Source organism: Pinus tabuliformis, chromosome 5_2 (genome assembly GCF_031772625.1).
Source record: "Pinus tabuliformis cultivar Carrire ecotype Pingquan chromosome 5_2, CPIR1, whole genome shotgun sequence".
Lineage (NCBI taxonomy): Eukaryota > Viridiplantae > Streptophyta > Pinopsida > Pinales > Pinaceae > Pinus > Pinus tabuliformis.
In genome coordinates, this window is record NC_142306.1 from 110,110,219 (window position 1) to 110,132,128 (window position 21,910).

At 36.9% G+C, this 21,910-nt stretch overlaps 1 protein-coding gene across 1 annotated transcript in view; it reads left to right on the top strand.

The window, feature by feature from the left end:
* LOC149157747 (uncharacterized) overlaps positions 1-21,910 on the top strand; it is a 100,068-nt gene that overhangs the window by 19,178 nt on the left and 58,980 nt on the right. The window lies entirely within an intron of this gene.

Here is a 21,910-nt window from a genome sequence, read left to right on the forward strand (position 1 = left end):
CGTCTCTGTCTTCTTTTAATAATAAGAAAATCTGTGTACAACAATGTACTGGTGCAGACTCATACCAGTACGTAGGCTTCTACCTGCAAAAGGCTATAACCTTCTTTCGTTTTCCAGCTTCTACTGGAAAGGAGCTACAACCCCCTAGCTCTTGTACTAGCTGATATATTTACTAGTATGTAGGTGCCGACCTACAGAAGGTTACGACCTTCTTTCTTCCTCCAGGTACCACGTTTCATAAATTTTCAGGTTGGATATTCTTGGAACACAACACCATAATCTGAAGGCCACGTTTCCTCCAATCTTCATACTGGACCCATCAACAACATTAAAACACAAAATCAATCACCACTACAATACAACCATCAACCACATCTGCATCATCAATCTCTGAATCACCCACAACTGAATCAACCAATCAGAATACTGTCATCATAACACAATCACCAGAACACAGAGCAAAACCCAAAACTTTGCAACAACATTCAGAGCCAACTGTATCCTCAAAAACCATGCATCAGAGTGCATATGCTACTTGGAAGAGCCGAACCAGTGTGTATACGCAACATCACCAAAGCAAACCAATGTATATGTCATCAAATGCTTACTTATAACTTCGCTGCACTTCCTGACTTCAGACATACCTAGATCATTACATACAAGAAGGATAATACATGTGTTAGCAACCAGATCTAGTCCATCATATCACATAAAGATAAGTCATTATGATTCTGATCCATTATTAGATCTCATCCATCTTCACTGAAGCAAATCAATCAATCTGAACACTGTTACCAGAATGCAATCACCAGAACATAAAGCAAAAACCCAAAACTCTGTATTAATAGCAAGAATCAATTGTAACTTCAAACATCATAGTTCAAAAGTCAACTAGCATATACATCTGTAAATATTCATTCATAATTTGCAGCTATTCCAGACTTCAGTTATACCCAGATTATAATATTTATAGAACATTACATGCGTCAGTATACAGATCTAGAATAAGCATGATCAAACCATATAGAGATGATTCATTCCAAGCCATAAGATCCCGATCCATCATTAGATCTTGTCCTCCATCAACCGCTGAGATTCCTCCTTGGCTCAGATCAAGCACAACATCATAAACCCATAACCTGCATACTGGATCTCACACTTCATCAGATATTCGAGACTTTGAATACTTGCTCCTTGGCCTAATGATCTTCTTCTCCTTATATAGGTTTAGGCCTCTCTCAATACCATGGTCCAAAACCACGTAGGACCAATACCTTGGACCCAATACCTGGGGTCAATACCTCGGACCAAATACCAAAATACCATGGAGCAAAACTTAGTTTTCCGACATGTATGTGCCTTTCCTTCTGTGAAAGTGCGTGTGTACATTATATGCGCCTTTGTAAATAGTGAGCCTGCGTGTATACACTACTTGGTATATAGTGAACCTGCGTATATACGCGACTTGGTATATAGTGAACCTACGTGTGTACATAGTGAACCTGTGTATATACATGACTTGGTATATAGTGAACCTGCGTATACCTTTCTTTCTTCATTCTGTGAGTCTGAACTGTGATCTATCATCTGAGTGAGTTGCCATCAAGGACAACACCTTTGTCATAGTGCCAAACCTGTGTCATAATGCCAACAATCTCCCCCTTTGGACTTGATGGCAACCCCAAGTCACTCTCCCCCTTTGTCATCAAGGGCAAAGGGTTATGCTCCCTTGAGTACATACTGAATTCTCTGATATGCTAAAGTGAGCTGTTCATGCTCCCCCTGACTTGTAAGAAAGGTCTGCAAAAAGATGTTCTACAAGAAGAACATGACTCTATACATCATAAATGACCTTCCTATCACCAAAGACTCATACATACATCCATCTCCCAACCAAGTGGGGATATACCAAGATTTACTCATCCACCCAACCAAGTGGGGATATACCAAATGTTTATACATGACTGAAATAGACATTATTACATCATCCTTCCCATGCATAGTGGGATTATAAATTACATTAGGGACTCATCAAAAGACAAAGACAAATCATGGGTCTTTATATGTCTTTTACATCGAATGGTATATATGACATTTAAAATATTTCTAAACAAGACCATGATAGTCGTCAGCAACTATCATACACAATGTATGATCTGCTCCATAAGCATCTGTCAACAGCATCCAGACCAGAAACCTGTATATGTCCATTAGTGTAGATATCATCAACCTGTGACAAGGTATGTCTGCATATATATATCAACTCATCCTTTTGATCTTGTGCATTATCATAACCTTCCATGAATCAACTCTGCATATGTCATACAAAATCATTCACATTATATCATATGTGAAAAACATCATAGTCAATATATCATCCATGTATCATTACTAGGGAACATCCCACATCTGATAAGCATCAATCAACATATGTGAGTATCAACCTATCATCATATAGGTAAGAACTCATCATCATCATGTCTTCAAATAGCTATGTCTTTATGTGACCTGCAATAACACCATTATCTTGGCCAACCAACAATGCAACTTTGAGTAATCATCCATGTATCCAACATACTGTATATAGCACTATGTATCTAGCAAACCATGAGCTCATGGTCATTTGTCAAGACTTCTTGATATCATCAACAACAACAATCCTCAACCATGTGAGAACCAAGAACCATAGGAATCCTGCATCATAACTGTACCATATGATCTTTAGAAGGCATGATGACAACAACATGAAAGAAATGAGTGGCTCATCATTTAAATAATGAAGTTATGTACTCAATATTTGTACTTCTCCTTGTCCTTATGAAGATCATCATGTAAGCAATATATATGACTATATGCATCATCAAAGAATCATCCAAAACCATTCATGAATCTGATCTGAAAAACCAACTATGTGACCCCCAAGTATCATATGAGATGGGCAACTCATAACTGTAACATAGCAAGATAAACATCCTCATCATTGATTAGGTACCAAAGACTTCTAAACATAATGCCAACAATGCTTTATTAGAAGCATAGCATGTTCTCCCCCTAAATTTGTTCCACCTGTTCACTATCAGATCTTATCATTGCATATATTAGTAAGAAATATAAAGGCATCATCATCAATCATATATACATCAAGTTATCAACAGCTTGTGAAGATAAAAGAAAACTTCTAAATAACATCCACAGACTCTAGTCATCTATCATCACGACAGAAAGGATAACTGATGATTGTCTGAATCATATCAAATTAGATTTTCTGAGTCTGTCCTACTGCATTTTTCTCAAACCACATATACGTGACTGTGCAACTTTGAACTCACGTATATATGTGACTTGTCTTCATGAAACTTGCGTATGAGAGTTAGAACATTGAAGTTTCACACTTTCAGCTCCCCCTGAGTCTGTTATGTCTGTACACTGTGCCATGCCACATTTTTCTGTCTGTAATTCCTTGTTCTTCCATATCTTCGAGTGTGATGATGTTTTCTCCTTTGGGTATGGTGCCCGTATTTTGATCCTGCATTCCTTTGCTATATGTTCAAACTTGTTACATGCATAACATCTCATATGCTTCATATTCCTTCTATAACAGTCAATGGCTTTGTGACCAAACATATTGCAAGAAAAACAATATCCCTTAAAGTACCTGGAACGTGATGATCTTTATGTGTGATGGCCTTGAACCATTTTACTTCTGCATCTGGCTGCAAAATGTCCAATATTATGACATTCATAACATTTAACATTATTCATTTGAGGAAATAACCAACTATCACTTTCATAGTTGGGAGTAAAAGATTTTCTTTGAAGAATTTCTTTCCTTGGTTTTTGATGGGATTGACCTCTCATCTACTTGTTGAGCATTTCAGATTTTGCATTAGAGTTCATTGTCTTGTTTTGTGAAATAGATTCACCTTCAATAGATTCATGGAAACCAAGACCAGTTTTGATAGCAGGAGACCTTTGACTACTAAGAATATCATCCAAGATCTTAGTATTATCTTGTAATTGTAAGAGCTTATCCTTTTCTTTTAATTTATCTTTTAGAATATTTACCTCAACCTGATGTTGCTCTTCCTTTTCAAGATACTGCTTCTTCATGATTCCTTCAACTTTTCTTCCTTCTTCCAAACTGATGTCTTAATTCAATAACTTCATTTTCTTGTTTTTCAAGAGCTTGGAGTAGTTTTTTATTATGCTTATTTGATTCTTCAAGATCTTCTTTTAGCGAGAGGATCTTAGCTTCAAGACTTTCATAGTATCTGGATCTATCTTTGAGTTTCTTGATTGCTTTTCTTCTTTCATTTACTTCTTTTCTTAATGATGTCACTTCATCCTGTAGCTTCTGACATTGATCTTCCTTTTCCTTGAATTGTTTCCTTCCTCTAGTTGAGCTTTTAGTTTGGTAGCTTCTTCTTTGGAGGCACATTCCCTTTTGTCCAATAGATCTTGTTGATTTCTAATTTTGTCCGTAAGCCTTTTAAATTCTGCCTCTATTTGATACCTTTCTTCCTCACCCATAAGAGAAAATTCAGTTGTTTTGCTATCACTTTCATCATCTTCAAACATATGGAGAAATGTATCACCAGAGGATAAAAAATTCATACTTTACAGTTCTTTTGCTTGTTCATCTTCATTCTGAGGTGATTCTGAATATGAAGTGTTGCTTCCACATATTCCCCAATCGATTCTCCCACTGTCATAGTTCATCTGAGATGTCTTCTTCTTCTGAGGTGCTTTCTTCTTTAGCTTCTTTCCCATTGTTCTACGGATCTCCTTCAAGTGATCAAGCTTCTACCAAAGGACCTGCTCTGATACCAATTGTTGGAAATAATACTGACGGGGGGAGGGGGGGGGGGGGGGGGCGGGGGGGTCAATCAGTATTAGTCAAGTCAATAATCTTTTTCTTTTCTTACTCAATTTCATATAAGCTACTTCAATGAAGGCAACCCGCGTGTGTACACAATTGTGATTAAGGAAATGAGCGTATATCCAACAAACTAATGATTCTGTTAATTCATCATCTGTGATATTTAATCTGAGTATCAGTACTTTATTAAACATTAAACAATAACCATGTGCAGTTAATGACAGAAAGAACCATCACACATAAGCAGCACACATGAACACCAAGATGTAAGGTGGAAACCCAATGCGGGTAAAAACCACCTACTGCTGTCATCTCTGTCTTATTTTAATAATAAGAAAATCTGTTTACAACAATGTACTGGTGCAGACTCGTACTAGTACGCAGGCTTCTACCTGCAGAAGGCTACAACTTTCTTTCGTTTTCCAGCTTCTACTGGAAAGGAGCTACAACCCCCTAGCTCTTGTACTATCCGATATATTTACTAGTACGTAGGTGCCAACCTATAGAAGGCTATGACCTTCTTTCTTCCTCCAGGTACCATGTTTCATAAGTTTTCACGCTGGATACTCTTGGAACACAACACCATAATTTGAAGGCCACATTTCATCCAATTTTCATACTGGACCCATCAACAACATTGAAACACAAAATCAATCACCACTACAATACAACCATCAACCACATCTGCATCATCAATCTCTGAATCACCCACAACTGAATCAACCAATCAGAATACTATCATCATAACACAGTCACCAGAACACAAGGCAAAACCAAGAACTTTGCAACAACATTCAGAGCCAACTGTATCCTCAAAAACCATGCATCAGAGTGAATACGCTACTTGGAAGAGCTGAACCAGTGTGTATACGCAACATCACCAAAGCGAACCAACATATATGCCATCAAATGCTTACTTATAACTTCGCTGCTCTTCCTAACTTCAAACATACCCAGATCATTACATACAAGAAGGATAATACATGTGTTAGCAACTAGATCTAGTCCATCAGATCACATAAAGATAAATCATTATGATTCTGATCCATTATTAGATCTCATCCATCTTCACTGAAGCAAATCAATCAATCTGAACACTGTTACCAGAATGCAGTCACTAGAACATAAAGCAAAAACCCAGAACTTTGTATCAATAGCAAGAATCAATTGTAACTTCAAACATCATAGTTCACAAGGTATATGCTACTTCAATGTGTAGAAACTGCGTGTACACGCGCTTTTTCAAAATTCAACCAGTGTATACATCTGTAAATATTCATTCATAATTTACAGATATTCCAGACTTCAGTTATACCAAGATTATAATATTTACAGAACATTACATGCTTTAGTATACAGATCTAGAATAAGCATGGTCAAACCATATAGAGATGATTCATTCCAAGCCATAAGATCCTGATCCATCATTAGATCTTGTCCTCCATCAACCGTTGAGATTCCTTCTTGGCTCAGATCAAGCACAACATCATAAACCCATAACTTGCATATTGGATCTCACACTTCATAAGATATTCAAGACTTTGAATACTTGCTCCTTGGCCTAATGATCTTCTTCTCCTTATATAGGTTTAGGCCTCTCTCAACACCATGGTCCAAAACCACGTAGGACCAATACCTTGGACCCAATACCTGGGGTTAATACCTTGGACCAAATACCAAAATACCATGGAGCAAAACTTAGTTTTCCGACATGTACGCGCCTTTGCTTTTGTGAAAGTGCGTGTGTACGTTATACGTGCCTTTGTAAATAATGAGCCCGTGTGTATACACTACTTGGTATATAGTGAACCTGCGTATATACGCGACTTGGTATATAGTGAACCTGTGTGTGTACACGACTTGGTATATAGTGAACCTGGGTATATACGCGACTTGGTATATAGTGAACCTGTGTATACCTTTCTTTCTTCATTCTGTGAGTCTGAACTGTGATCTGTCATCTGAGTGAATTGCCATTAAGGACAACACCTGTGTCATAGTGCCAAACCTGTGTCATAATGCCAACAGAAATGTGAGATATAACATCTATCTATGTTGTTTCCAAGGGAATTGATCACTAGAATAGCCCCGTGTGAAAAAACCTCATCCAACATCAAATTCTGCAGAGTAATATATTCGTATGAGTACATAGCAAACAAGTCCATGCTCGTGATGAATGTCAAAATCATGAGACAATCCACATTGGATAAAATGCCAAGAAACACCATTACAACCAAGATGGGAACAATGCTTAGTGCAGACATTACTCTTTTTGTAGGCTAATACTTCCTCTTCTAATTCCAGGCTGCTAGAAATGAAATATAGGTAAAATCCAACTTATGATATCTTTAAATGTTTTCCTAGAAGATGATGACGCACATAAAGATCATTACAGTAATAAATCCCCCCCAATCCTAAGGGCGCTGGGCAATATTTACACCGAAGGTGTCCTTTTTTGAAATTGGTCAGGCTAGACATTGTTTAAGATCCATTCTCTTGATATGTGAACCTCTTTTAGGGTGAAAAACTTTAAAAAAAGTATGCACCTCAAGAGATTTAATCCTCTTCAAAATGGATCTATATTGGTTCTATATATGCATATAGCAAGTGTAACTTTTCATTTTAACAACTGTATTTATGAATGCATAAATGGATACAATTCCTTGAAAGTTTACTTGGACACTTGGATTGTGTAAACTACACCACATAAATTTGCAATTCCAACAAATCTTTGCTAGACAAAATTTAAATTTAAATTTAAAACTAGAATTAATGGGTCCAGGAAAATAACTCTGAATTAATTTAAATTTTTAAAAAGAGGTAGCTAAAATTCTAAAACAAACCCCCTTCTTTATGTCGATTGAAGAATATCCTAGAATCTGAAGGTCACTCAAGTGAAAGACGCTCTTGATTTAATCCCATTATCAACACACACAAACTTTAGTCATTTCCTCCGTGTAACCACATTTTTTGTGCGCCAGTGCCAACCAAGACCTATAGTAATGTTTCTCCTCATTACTCTGCATGTTGTAGCTTGGATATAATATGTATATAAGATTTTGACATAGTGGTATGATTTGAAAAAAATGATTTAGTCAGGAACAATGGTTCGAGCAAGATCTCTCAGACATGCATCAGCACAAGTGTGAGACTGTTGCAAGCCTGAACACATTTTCTCCCCTCCATCCTCCACCCTTTGGGTTATCGAGACTAACGCATTTCCTCCTCCTCTCCATCCTCCTCCCTTTGGGTTATCTTTCCTTAGCTGCAACATTTTTGCAATAACATCATATGCATGTTCTATTCCTTGGGTGTATCTTTGCACCTTTGGGGGCAATTGCTAGTTTAATTTGATTGAAATCCTTCAATATATGACACTTTTATTAAAATAACTGTCTATATATATTTTATATTTAAATTTAACTAAATATATTTTTTGAGTTTTTCTAACCACATTGTCTACTAAAACCATACTAAAACCACAATTTCACCCAAAACATATTTTTTTAACTTGAATGTGGTAACTTGTCCTTTCCTGGATACATTTTTTTTGAAGTATTTAACTATTTTTTAGCTATCTATCTAGTTTATATTTAATTATATTTAATTGTATGACTATTTTTTATTTAACTATATATTCTATATTTTGGCATCATTTTTTAATACATTTATATATATTATATATTTTTGGCCCTGTAATTTGTCTTTTTGGAATACATTTTTCAACTATTTTATATTTAGCTATTTAACCATTTTATTATTAACTATAATTTATGTTTTTGACGAGTAATTTGTCCTTTCTGGAAAATGTTTTTTTAAACCATTCAACTATTTTAATTTCGCTATAACTATATTTTATATTTAACTATAACTATAACTATCTATATTTATATTTTATATTTAACTATCTATATATATTTTATATTTGCCAAAGGCTTTTTATTTCAACTTAAATGTGACATTTCAACTTAAAGGTTGATGAGGATCTGTTGATTTTTTTCTAATTGAGGGCCTAAATTGATTGAATATGCTCAACATATGCTTAGTCTTAATTAAAGAGTTTGTTAGGTTGTATTGACTTTTAAGAAATTAAAAAAATTAGATGTGGCTCCCAGCCCACCAATTTCCTAGGGATTTGATATTATTCCAATTCTAATAAGTTCTTCCATGATAAGTTCTTCATTATTATTTATAACATTCATTTATATATGAACAAATTTTATTTAACAAAATGATCCATTACTTTCAAAAAATTCAAAAAAGTTAAATTTGTGCCACGTAACTCTCCACCCACCCACCAATTTCCTAGGGATTTGAGATTATTCCAATTTTAATAAGTTCCTCCATGATAAGTTCCTAATTATTATTTATAACATTCATTTATAATTCTTTTTTTATTTTTTAAGTTAGAGTTGACCCATAACTTTTTTATGCATGGTTAATATACATGGCTAATTAGGGAAATGTGTGCATTAATAAAACATTCTTCATGTTGCATTAATTTTTTTTGGTTATATTTATGAAGCCTTCGGCTATATCAACCACATTAATATTTTTAATGTGGTTGTACTAATTAACTATTTTTTGTGGTGTTTTTTGGCATGGTTATTAATGTCAAATGACCTATTTTTTGTGGTGTTTTTTTGGCATGGTTATTAATGTCAAATGACCTGCATTTTTTATTTATATTTTTTTTTTACTAATATCAAGAATTACATTGCATTAATAACTTTTTTGATATTCTAATTCATATGGGTAAGGTAGGTAAATAACATTAATAAAATATTTCACAAATACCCAAATTATAATAAAATATTTTACCTATACCCAAATTAATAATAAAATATTTCATGGATACCCAAATTAAACAATTTAAAATTATTTAAACATGCACCTATTTTTAAATTTTAAGGTTTTTCATTGGTTTAAATATTAAGACATGGAAATTACATGAAAATTTCATGGACTTTTTTAGGCTCATCTAATGAGATATCCTTTTGACCCATGACTCAATCTTCCATAGGAGAGACCATTACATTTAAATAGGATAACATAGAGCAAATAGGACTAAGAGAAACCTCAGAGAAGGGGTTATTGAGTTGCATTTGGATCAAAGAGACTTGGAGATCCACCACTTGTTGACAAAGAGATGTGAATTCATCTTCAATGCCATGCGTTTGGACTCTTTGATTATGTTGGATTTGCATGTTGAAGAAACCCTCTTGAATATTAGAGTGTTCCTCCACCCATGGACAATGATTATCTTTCTCATTCTCATGTCATGCCATGATTTTATATTTTAGACAATTGTATACTAAGCGAGCATGATGACGTCACAAAAGGAAGCTACCGAGGACTATTCTGAAGCTGGACAACCCAAATTCTTGAATTTTACACTAGTGGATAAGGCATGAATAAAAGAAGAACATAAGGGCAATCCCAAATAAATAGAAAACCCAATGCCTAGAAGATGGCCAGGTACAAAAAGACATAGAGATGCTAACACACACAAGAGAAATATTCCTACAATACCCTCAAATAGATAGGGGCTAAAATGAGGAGAGATAATTGGAGAATACTTAGAGGCTGCATGCTCAAATACTAATGGAATTCGCCCCAAGAAGCTCAGACCCAAGAAAAATAACTAATTCCACACAGGGAGAACTCGAGGTGGGTCTTAAATGCATCTAGCCAATGAGTTAAGTAATTAACATACCATATTGAGCTCCATAGAAGTTCCACATCCTTAATATAGAAGGAACCATTGAGGAATTGAGAGAAAGAAGTGTTGATAGAATATAACTAAATAATATAACACGAAGAATCATCAAACGAGGTTAATCCCATAGGGGCCACAATGGGAAAAGCTGCATGAAAATCTAGAGAATTGCAATAAGTTGCTTAATGCACAACCTTCCATGTTTCCTAAATGACATTTCAGGCTTCAAGTTCTCACCATTCCATAATCCCATTAAGGAAAATTCATGCCAACCAATTGTTGATTCCATTTGCGACAAGGCTAGGACAAAAGAATTACATGCAAGCCTATGTACTTTCATTTCGACCCATCAAATCTTCTTCTTGCATTCATTCCTAAATTTACTTTCGAGGATGTAATGTTGTCTCATCATTGATAACAAAGATTTATGGTATGGCCACCTAGGAGGACATCCAAGAAGTAGGCATGTGGATGTCATGAACAAGGGGATGGGGACAACGAACCTCCCACCATATACCATGATTGTGATCACCATATTAACCTTTAAAGGTGTGGCAAAACATGTTTTTTTCATGTGCCTTGGTATTCTTGGAATAAGGGAATAGAAAGGATGCTCATTTATTAACAACAAACCTAGCTCGAAAGGTGTAGCCTTATTTTCCATTTGATATGTTATTAGATTATTATGTTGGAGGATATGGAAATGACTTACCTTTGATAAATGACCCACAAAGTGCCTTTCTGAATATGATCTATGACGATTTTGAAATATCCAATTAGATTATTATGTCAAAGGATATGGAAATTACTTACCTTTGATAATCGACCCACGATGTGCCTTTCTGAATATGATATATAATGATTTCCAAATCTCCAAAAAATAATAATGATGAGAATCCTCAAGCCCTAGCTAGGACAAACCCTTGGAGAAGTCCATAAGCTTAAGCTTGATTAACAAAGTTTATTTTTTTTTGTAATTAGGTTGCCCTAGCTGAAGTGATTTATCTTCAATAATTGACACACAAAGTACCTTTGAGAATATCATCTATGATGATTTTTAAATCTCCAACAATTAATAATGATGAGAATCCTCAAGCCCTAGCTCGGATAAACCCTTAGAGAAAGCCATAACCTTAAGCTTGATTATCAAAAGTTTTTTATTTTTATTTTTTGTAACTAGGTTGAGTTTATGCCATGACCCACCCATCTATTGGATGGAATAATGTTCTACCTATTGGGTATGTGTTATGTTCTTTTCACGATTAGTTGCAAGTGTTGTTACGTTGTGTCGAGCACAAATGAGGGGGGTGGACCCAAGTATGGTGGGCGGACCCACGCATGGTTTTGGGCATAATGATTTTTTCCATAGTATTTTCCAGATCCGATCAATGGAACTACGACTATGTTTTATCTAGGGTTAACGGATTGGGGGTTTATGAATGCTTCAACATGTATATAATGTATTGTAACATTGAAAGGAACATAATGAAAAATCAATCTGGTTTTCCCGGTTTTGGGTTCTTGGAGAAAAATCTCGCCATTGTATATTTTCTCTTTTTTTATAAAGAACTCGTTTGAAAGTAATTTTTGTATAGGGTTAAAACCTTCATTACCCACTAGTGGGATGTTATCACTAGGATAGTGTGAATTTGGATTGAGCTTGATTAGAGAAACTTAAGACCTAGAGGGGACTAAACCACACTCAAACCAACTAGTTTATACCTCATAGTTTGCTTGCTTGGGATATTCAAGGTTTCTTTGTTGCAAGAAATATGAACTATTTGGACTACCATTAAAGGCTAGTTGGTTTGTTTTTAATGGAATGATATTTGAATTAAATTAGGATGCAAGAGAAGTACGCAGGGCCATGCTGCATTGGGAAACACTTACAAGGCAGAAAGGACAAGAAATTTATGGAGCTTGGAGACTATGTAGACAACTATGGGAAAAGGAAAAAAAGTCAACCTCTGAAGGCAGTTCGAGGATCCTTGATGCATTTGAACATGAATTCGATCATCATTGAAAATTCAATAGTAGAGAAGGAGGAATAATAAAGGAGACTTGCAGGAAGAAAAGAAAGATAAATATATCAGTTCGAGTGGCAAGATTGACAGGAAGAAGATCTCTCCTAGATGAGGAAAAATGGCCTCTCGATTCCCTGTATAGCAAGAGGGTGGAGATGGTCTTTCTATGGATTCCATTAATGGCTGGGGTGGAGGGTTGTTCCTTTGACTCTGGATTTCCCAAGGTGGGTGGAACCACTGTGTTTTGTTTGAAGGGCGGAGACTTGTTTCTCTGGACTCCCTTGACATTATTGGGTGGGGGAAACAAGCCTCTGGATTCCCTTTGTGTTTTAATTGGCTACCATTGGATAGTTGGAGGGTGGAGGCTATTGGACTCTAGATTCCCTGTACATTTGCTAATTGTTGAGTAGCTGATGGGTGGAGGAAGGAGGCTTCCAGAGTCCCTATTTCAGCTCACAATTGATGTTTTATTCCCTTGAGAAAGACCCCTCGGTCTTTGGAATCTGGCTCAGGGGTGAAAACTACAAGTGAGGACTGGCAGCAAATGTCTATGGTTGGGTGGAGAGTCCTTGTCCCAAACTTAGTTGGCCATACTTCTATTTTCAATTTGTGATAAATCCATGTACATGTGTCTTATACCATTGGATGTATTTGTATATGCTTTGAATGTGAAATTTAAGCTACATTGATTGCTTGAAATGTGTGTAATTTACAGTGATAATCTGAAAAGAAAGAGACCCTGTTAAATGGTTCTTGTGACTGTGATTTTGCTCTAAGGTCCTGTATGTAGGGAGGTGTGTATTAATATTAATTTTGTTGGCACCGAATGTATATAATTATGAAGGAAATGTGAGCAAGCACAGGTGAGGGCATTTTAACCCTCGTCGAGTAACTACACTCTTAACTTAATTGTTGAACTGAAACAATGAAAACTATGATCACAATAAGAAAGAGCACAAGAACATGGATCATGGGAGTGTAATTATGCCAAACTAGACCTTCTGGAGTATTTTCTCTACTCAAGATGTCCCAGAGGTGGTCTGTTGTTGACTGTTAGTTTTGTTGTGCTAATTTCAACTTCAGAATTAAAAACAACTGCTTATCATTTGCTTCATGTGCATAAGTTTCCTTTATGGTGTTTGTGAATGAACAGATAAATTTATGTCAAGTTTTATGTCAAATTCATGAGAAAAATAGCATGAAAATAAGGTTCTGAAAAACAATAAACTAATGTACATCAAACCATCAAAATGAACACTTAACACAATGTTTTGATGAAGGAGTTCACCCCTCCTAGGCTACATCTCTTTGGTCCAGCTTCCATGGCTTGGGCCTCTATATTAGCTCAAAATGGAAAAAGTAATGTTTACAATGCTCTATTGCTCCTAAAACCTGCTTCAATGTGCTCAGAACATCAAAATCATCTAGGAATGCCTTTTTCTAATCCCAATTTGGTCGAATTTTGCAAAATTTATGGCAAAATCAATTTCTCCTAGGAATTCTCCACTAAAACTGGAGGAACTCTAGTTAACTCCACTAAATTTGGAGTTACCGCCAAATTTGGGGGGACCGCCAAATTTTACGCCATACTAAACTTTGCATGAACTATCGGATAAACTCAGATTAATTATGGTTCAACGTGATTAGCGCTTTAAGCACATTTTTTTTATAACCATTAACTGTTAGCCTGGCGGTCTTCGTGGTAGGTCACATGGTGGTGTATCCAATGGTTAAGCTAACAGTGAGGGTTTGCACTGGCCACCGGTTCTGATATATCGGGCACATGGGAGGGGGCTAGCTCCCTCCTACCCCCAATCGCCAACAGTTAACACCATGAATACAAACCGCAACCGTTATAAGTTAAGCAACAAAGTCATGGTATAACAGTAAGGCATGAGGTTTATACAGGCAAGGTCCTGGGTTCGACTCCGCTGACCTGCCCATAATTTTGGTACAACATGCCGATAAAGCCGACCTTTGGGGAGGGACACATGGCATCCTCCGGGCTTGCCACATGTCCCCTCCTCATTGGTCCATCCCCGACCAATAAGAAACTGCCAAAACACCAAACCAAAAACAAATAGTAATGTGCCACTTGATGAGACTTGGTTTGCTGTTGACCGTCCCATTGACTTGCCCAGTCACTTGCCACATCAGCAGAATGAACTGCTGATTGTGCAGTGATTGTACTTTTTAAAAAAATTCCTCTGTTTCGTAAAGCAGATAGAACGTGGTATGTTCCTCATATGAGCTCGGTTTTGAGTGAAATGAGTTGCGTTGGGATTGTATCGTCGAGACAGGTGCAGTCATTCAGGTTTTGAGCAATTCTGAGCACTTTTATTTTTGAGCTAAATACTGATCATCTGATCATTCCTCCCCATTGGAAGCCTTCTGGATCCCAAAAGATACTATCAATTTTTCAGCAGGTGAGGGTACAACTCCCTCACCTTCTTGATTTGCAACCATTTGGCCTTAGAAGGATTTTGTCCCTTCAGTCCCACTCGAAGGTATTCGACATTCCCTCTCTTTGAAGTTCTGGTTCTTCTGTCAAGTATGAGATCTTGTTGAAGCTCATCAAGATATTCTAGCGAGAAATCATCTATTGATGGCAGCTGAACATGCTCTCCTTAATCATCAATCAAAGGAGGCTCAAACAATCTCAAATTATCAACATTAACAACAGAGTATATTTGCATATAAGGAGGCAAATCTAGCTTAAATGCATTGTTACCAATCTTTTCCAGAATTTTAAAAGGACCATAACAGATTGGCTTAAGCTTTTTACCTTCCCCTTGAAGTCTCTCTTTGCTAATATATAACCAAACTTCGTCTCCAACTTGAAATTTATGATCGACACGGTGTTTGTCATGCCTTGCCTTGTAGCTTCTCTGACTCTTTTCAAGTTGTTCTTACACTATGTGATGTATCAACTGAATTTTCTCAATGAACTTCCTTGCCTTATCGATGTCACTATGACCATTGATGGCAACATCTTTCTCAAAGATGAAGTCCAATGGCGATCTTGGCAAGTACCCAAAACATGCCTCAAATGGCGATGTGTTTGTGGAAGAATGCTTTGCCCTGTTGTATGCATGCTGTATGTAATGCAACTGTTCATCCCACAACTTGGGATGTTTGCTGCAATATCCTCTAAGAAGATGAATGATTGTCCTGTTGACCACCTCGGTTTGTCCATCTGTTTGCGGATGAAAGGCTGTACTCTTCTTCAACTTAGTGTCCATCATGTCCCACAAATTTGACCAAAATTTCCCAACAAATCGAGAATCTTGATCACTTACAATGGAAGTAGGAAGACCAAAATGAACCCAAATATTTTGAAAGAAAAGATGAGTTGTTTGTTCAACTGTAATTTTCTTTTTACATGTTGTTAGAATACACATCTTGTTGATCCTGTCTACAACTACATACAAGTAATCATGACCTTTCCTTGACAATGGAAGACCTCCTACAAAATGCATTGAGATACTCTCACATGGATGTGAAGGTATCGGAAGTGGAGTGTACAATCCTAGTTTGCTATTGCTAGGCTTACTTGTTGCACACAAAGAACATCCTCTAATGAAACGAGATATATTATCAAACATGTGTGGTCAATAACAATACCTTTGGAGATTCGCTACTGTGTTGCCTACACCAAAGTGTCCAACAATCAATGAAGTGTGTGCTTCCCTTATGGTAATGTTTCCTTCTCCCTGTGGAATACATAACTTGCCCAAGTGATACAAAAAACTGTTATGTACATGGTAATCTAACTCTTCAATTTGGTTTCGTTGCTTCAAGCTTGCATACACATCTTGAAATTCATTATCATATGCATATTGTTCAATGTAACTTTCATGTAAAACATAATTGTGCTCGAGTAAAATAGATGAATTTACAATAGGCCTAGAAAGCATATCAACTACCTTATTGTAGATTCCCTTTTTGTACTTGATAACCAAATGAAACTGTTGTAGAAAACCCATCCATTTGAAGTGTCGTGATTGCTACAACTTTGACTGTGACTGTAAGTACTACAATGGTTGATGGTCGGTATGGATAATGGTCTCCTTCCCCATCAAGTAGTGTTTCCATTTTTTAACACTTTGTACCAATGTGTAAAGTTCTTTGTCATAAGTGGGATAGTTAGTCACAACACCATTAAAAATTTCAAAATGAAATGAAATGGGCTTACCATGTTGCATAAACCTGCTCCCATGGCATAATCACTAGCATTCGTTTGAATCTCAAATGGCTGTCTAAGATCCGGAAGAGCCAATACCGGTGTTGAACTGATCTTTTGTTTTAAAGCATCAAATGCTTTCTGCTATACATCTCCCTAATGGAAAACTTTCTTGACACTAGTCAATGCATGTAATGGTGTTGCAATGGAAGAAAAATTAGCAATAAATTTCCTCCAATGTTGTGCTGCCCCTAAAAATCTTATTACATCTGTAACTGTATTGGGCTTGGGCCAATTCAGAATGACCTCAACCTTAGAGAGGTCTATCTTCAACTCACCTCCTCCAACAATGTTTCCCAAATACACTAAAGAAGTCTTGCCAAATTCACACTTTGACATCTTTAAAAACAACTATTCTTTTCTCAAGACATTAAGTACTTTGTTCACATGCATAACATGTTCTTTGGATTTGCTAAATATGAGAATATCATCTAAGTAAACAATGACAAATTCATATAGAAATGGTCTCAATACGTCATTCATAAGTCTCATGGAAGTAGCTGGAGAATTTGTAAGACCTAAAGGCATAATAGGCCACTCAAACAATCCTTGTTTAGTTTTAAATGCGGTTTTCCAAATGTCCTCTTCAGCCATTCTAACTTGATGATAACCAATTGTAAGTCTAGCTTAGTGAAATACTTTTCATACTTCAATCAATCAAGCAAATCATCAATTCTTGGGAGTGGATAATGATTCTTCACCATTATTTTGTTTAGTGCACGGAAGTCCACACACATCCGCCAAGTCCTGTCCTTCTTTGTCACCAAGAAAATGGGTGAACCACATGGAAAAGTAGATTGGCATATGATACCTTTGTTCAACAAATATTGAATTTGCTTCTTGATTTCCATACTCTCCATGATCGACATGCGGTACATGCCAATGTTTGGAAGTGGAACATCTTACTACAGCTGTATCTCAAGCTAAAATCCCCTCTTGGGAGATAACCCCTTTGGTTCTTGAAACATCTCACCATGCTTGCTTACCACATCCAACAAATCAGATTTTAGCTTATCATCGCAACCTTCAAAAGATTCATAATCTATATCATTCTTTTTCTTGATCATGAGAAGCACCAAATTTTTACTTGCATTTACTAGTCTCTTCATCTGCCCTACATTAACCAAAGAAATGTTTAACTTTTTGCGATGAACTCTCATAATGTACTCCACTCCATCCTTAATCAATAGATATTTGTTCTCATGGCGATAAAATGTCGCTTTCCTATCATACAAATATGGGCTTCCCAAAATGATTCCTAAGATGTCAAGTGGAACTACATCTAACTCAACTTCATCAATGAATTTTCAGTAATTAAAACCTGAATAAGGATTTCCTTATAACCTGTAAATTTTCATTATTGACTATCCAACCCAAGGGATATGGCTTATGATGAGGTATAGTTTCAAGGTTAAGCTTTTTGACCAAGTCTTCTGAAATTAAATTTGATTATGACCCACTATCAAATAATGCATCAATCTTTGTATGATTTGAAATTACCCTAACATGGAACAACTCTATCATTGATTCATCATTTGGAGTGTTGTTGTGACTATGTGAGGAACTAGTGCTTGCTATAGCTTCTTTTCCTTTTGTGACCATGGCTGAAATATTGGTCTCATCACCAGAATCTGATCCAAGATCATGTTGTGTGGTAGCTGTCATCTTTTGTTTTCCCTTATTGTTTGGTTTCTTAGGCCTTAGTTTGGGATGTAATTTCCAACAGTGGGTTTCATCATGCCCCGCTTTGGAACAATGTTGGCATATAGTTTTCTCCCCTTCTTTCTTCACACTTGCATTCTTCTTTCCTTTCCATTTTCCACCCTTCTCTTTCTCCTTACCCTTGAATGGCTTCTTCTTACTACCCTCTTCCTGAATGTTCTTTCCTCTTGCTTCAAGGTGCGTGGCTTGCACACATACCTCATCTAAGTTGCTTGGATTGAACATAAGGATAGTATGTTTTAAGTAAGAATGTAAACCCCAAATATATTTCAAGAGTGTATCTTGGGAATTCAAGTTTACTTGTAATAACAAAGCCCTCTTACGAAACTCTTGGGTATAGTCTTAAACTGTTTGGCCCTTGAGTTGCCTAAAATTTTCCCAACTCATAATGGATTTTTGCATATAGGCTAAAGGATAAAATTGTCTTTTAATTTCAGAAACAAATTCAACCCAAGAAATGGATATCTTACCATGAATTCACATTTCCTCTCGAGTCTTTGCTTCCCACCAAACTAGTGTTGCGCCTTCTAGCCTCAATGAAGCCAACTAGATCTTTATGTCATCTTCTTGAGGGTTATGAATTTTGCAATAAACCTCCAATTGTCGAGTCCAATTTTCTAACTTTTTTGCATTCACCTCACCATTGTACATGGGAAGTTCAAACTTAATGTCCAATTTGAGTAAGAGAGTTTTTTCTTTTGGGATTTTTGAATGAGTATGAACAATTTTTGTGGTGGAAGTGGAATATGATGTTGTTTGAGATGATGAGGATGATGAGGAAGATGATGAAGATGGTGGAGATGGAGGAGGATTTCTTCCATTACCCTTTGAATATTTCTTTTCATCTTTTTTTATCTCCTGAGCTTCCCTCTCCATGTGGGGACTTAAGACTCTCTCCAACCATTCTAGTATTCCTCTCTTCATAGAGGACTCTAACCATGTTAGTTAAGTCATAGAAAATTTTCTTGAATGCTTCCTCTTTTGAAAGACCTTCAGTCTCTCCTGCGCCAGACATGATGGCTTTGGATTCAAGCTTAGCTTCTGGTACTTCTTGTACCTCCTCAATTGAAGGTAAAACTTGAGGTGCTTCAAGTGCAACTGGGATTGAAATTTTGGGTGGAGATTGTGGCCTTGTGGCTCTCCTTCTTCTGGTCATTACCTTAGGATTTGCAATCAAAAGTTTCCCTTCTCCTCTCTATAACTTTAACCTTGTAAGCATCACAAACTTGCAACCATTAAAACCCCACTTGCATAAAACTCAAGAAATCAAGCAAATAACATTTTTCTTTGATACCAACTTAATCTGTTGTTGAATGTTAGTTTTGTTGTGCTAATTTCAACTTTAGAATTAAAAACAACTGCTTATCATCTGTTTCATGTGCATAGGTTTCCTTTATGGTGTTTTTGAATGAACAGATAAATTTATGTTAAGTTTTATGTCAAATTCATGAGAAAAATAGCATGAAAGTAAAGTGTTGAATAACAACAAAATAATGTACAACAAACCATCAAAATGAACACTTAACACAGTGTTTTGATGAAGGAGTTCACCCCTCCTGGGCTACATCTCCTTGGTCCAACTTCCATGGCTTGGGCCTCTGTATTAGCTCAAAATGGAAAAAGTGTTGTTTACAATGCTCTACAACTCAGGAAACCTTCTTTAATGTGCTAAGAACATAAAAATCATCTAGGAATGCATTTTTCTAATCCCAATTTGGTCGAATTTTGCAAAAGTTATGGCAAAATCAATTTCTCCTAGGAATTCTCCACTAATACTAGAGGAACTCCAGTTAACTCCACTAAATTTGGAGTTACCGTTGAATTTGGGGGGATCGCCAAATTTTCCGCCATACTAAACTTCGCATTAACTATCAGATAAACTCGGATTAATTATGGTTAAACATGATTAGCGCTTTAAGCATGTTTTAATGGCGCGCTTTTTTGGATAACCATTAACCGTTAGCTTGAAGGTCTTCGTGGTAGGTCACATGGTGGCGTATCCGATGGTTAAGCTAACGGTCAGGGTTTGCACTGGCCATCGGTTCTGATATAGCGGTCACATGGGAGGGGGCTGGCTCCTTCCTACCCCTAATTGCCAATAGTTAACACCATGAATACAACCACAACTGTTATAAGTTAAGTAACAAAATCATGGTATAGCGGTAAGGCATGAGATTTATATGGGCGAGGTCACGAGTTTGACTCCGTTGACTTGCACATAATTTTGTTGTAGTGCGCTGATAAAGCTGACCTTTGGGGAGGGGCACGTGGCGACGTTTGGGCTTGCCACATGTCCCCTCCTCATTGGTCCATCCCCGACCAATAAGAAACTACCAAATCACCAAACCAAAAACCAATAGTAATGCGCCACTTGGTGAGACCTGGTTGGATGTTGACCATCCTGTTGACCTGCCAAGTCACCTACCACATTAGTAGTACGGACTATTGACTGTGCAGTGACTGTACTTTAAAAAAAAAATCCTCTGTTTGGCAAAGTGTACAGAACGCGATATCTTCCTCATATGAGCTCGGTTTTGAGTGAAACAAGATACGCTGGGATCGTATCGCGGAGAGGGATGCGGTCGTTCAGGTTTTGAGCAATTCTAAGCGCTTTGATTTTTGAGCTAAATATTGATCATCTGATCAAGAGGTCCCATTCTAGAGGTGCAAAAGGGGAGAAGTCAAGGAGAGCGTCGGTATAACGTGTCACAGAGGTCCCATCCTAGAGCCGAAAAACGGGAGAAGTCAAGGAGAGTATCAGGATGACAAGACCGGGATGACGTGTCCAAGAGGTCCCATCCCGGAGGTGAAAAGGGGGGCAAGTAAGGAGAATCGCTAGGGTGGTAAGACCAAGACAACGTGGAGGAACCAATGATGGGTGGTGCTTGAATGGAACATGGGTCTTAGGTTGATGTCATGTGCATGTAAGAAACCAATTGTGGTTTGATTGAAACAGGAAACCACTTTCGAGGGGCACCCTTGGTAGTTTTGAAAAATGGGCATGACCTGACAGAATGAATATGAGTCGTTGATCTGGTGATCGATAATTTCGTCTTTCTGCCCATTATGAGAGGTGAATTCCTCATAAACTTCGTGCACTTTACCCCGTCTAAGTTGCTTATGACGACTTCATTATTCAAATGTGTTGGGATCTGCCCATAAGCTGCACTTCTTTTATGTGACGTGGGTCAAGTGTGACATGGTCAAGGATTATAGGTGCCAGGGATATGAATATGGCATTGGGCCTATCACATTTAGGCAATGTGGCACCTAATAGGCCAACGTAAAGTTCGCCAATATATATATGTATGTGTGTGTGGGCT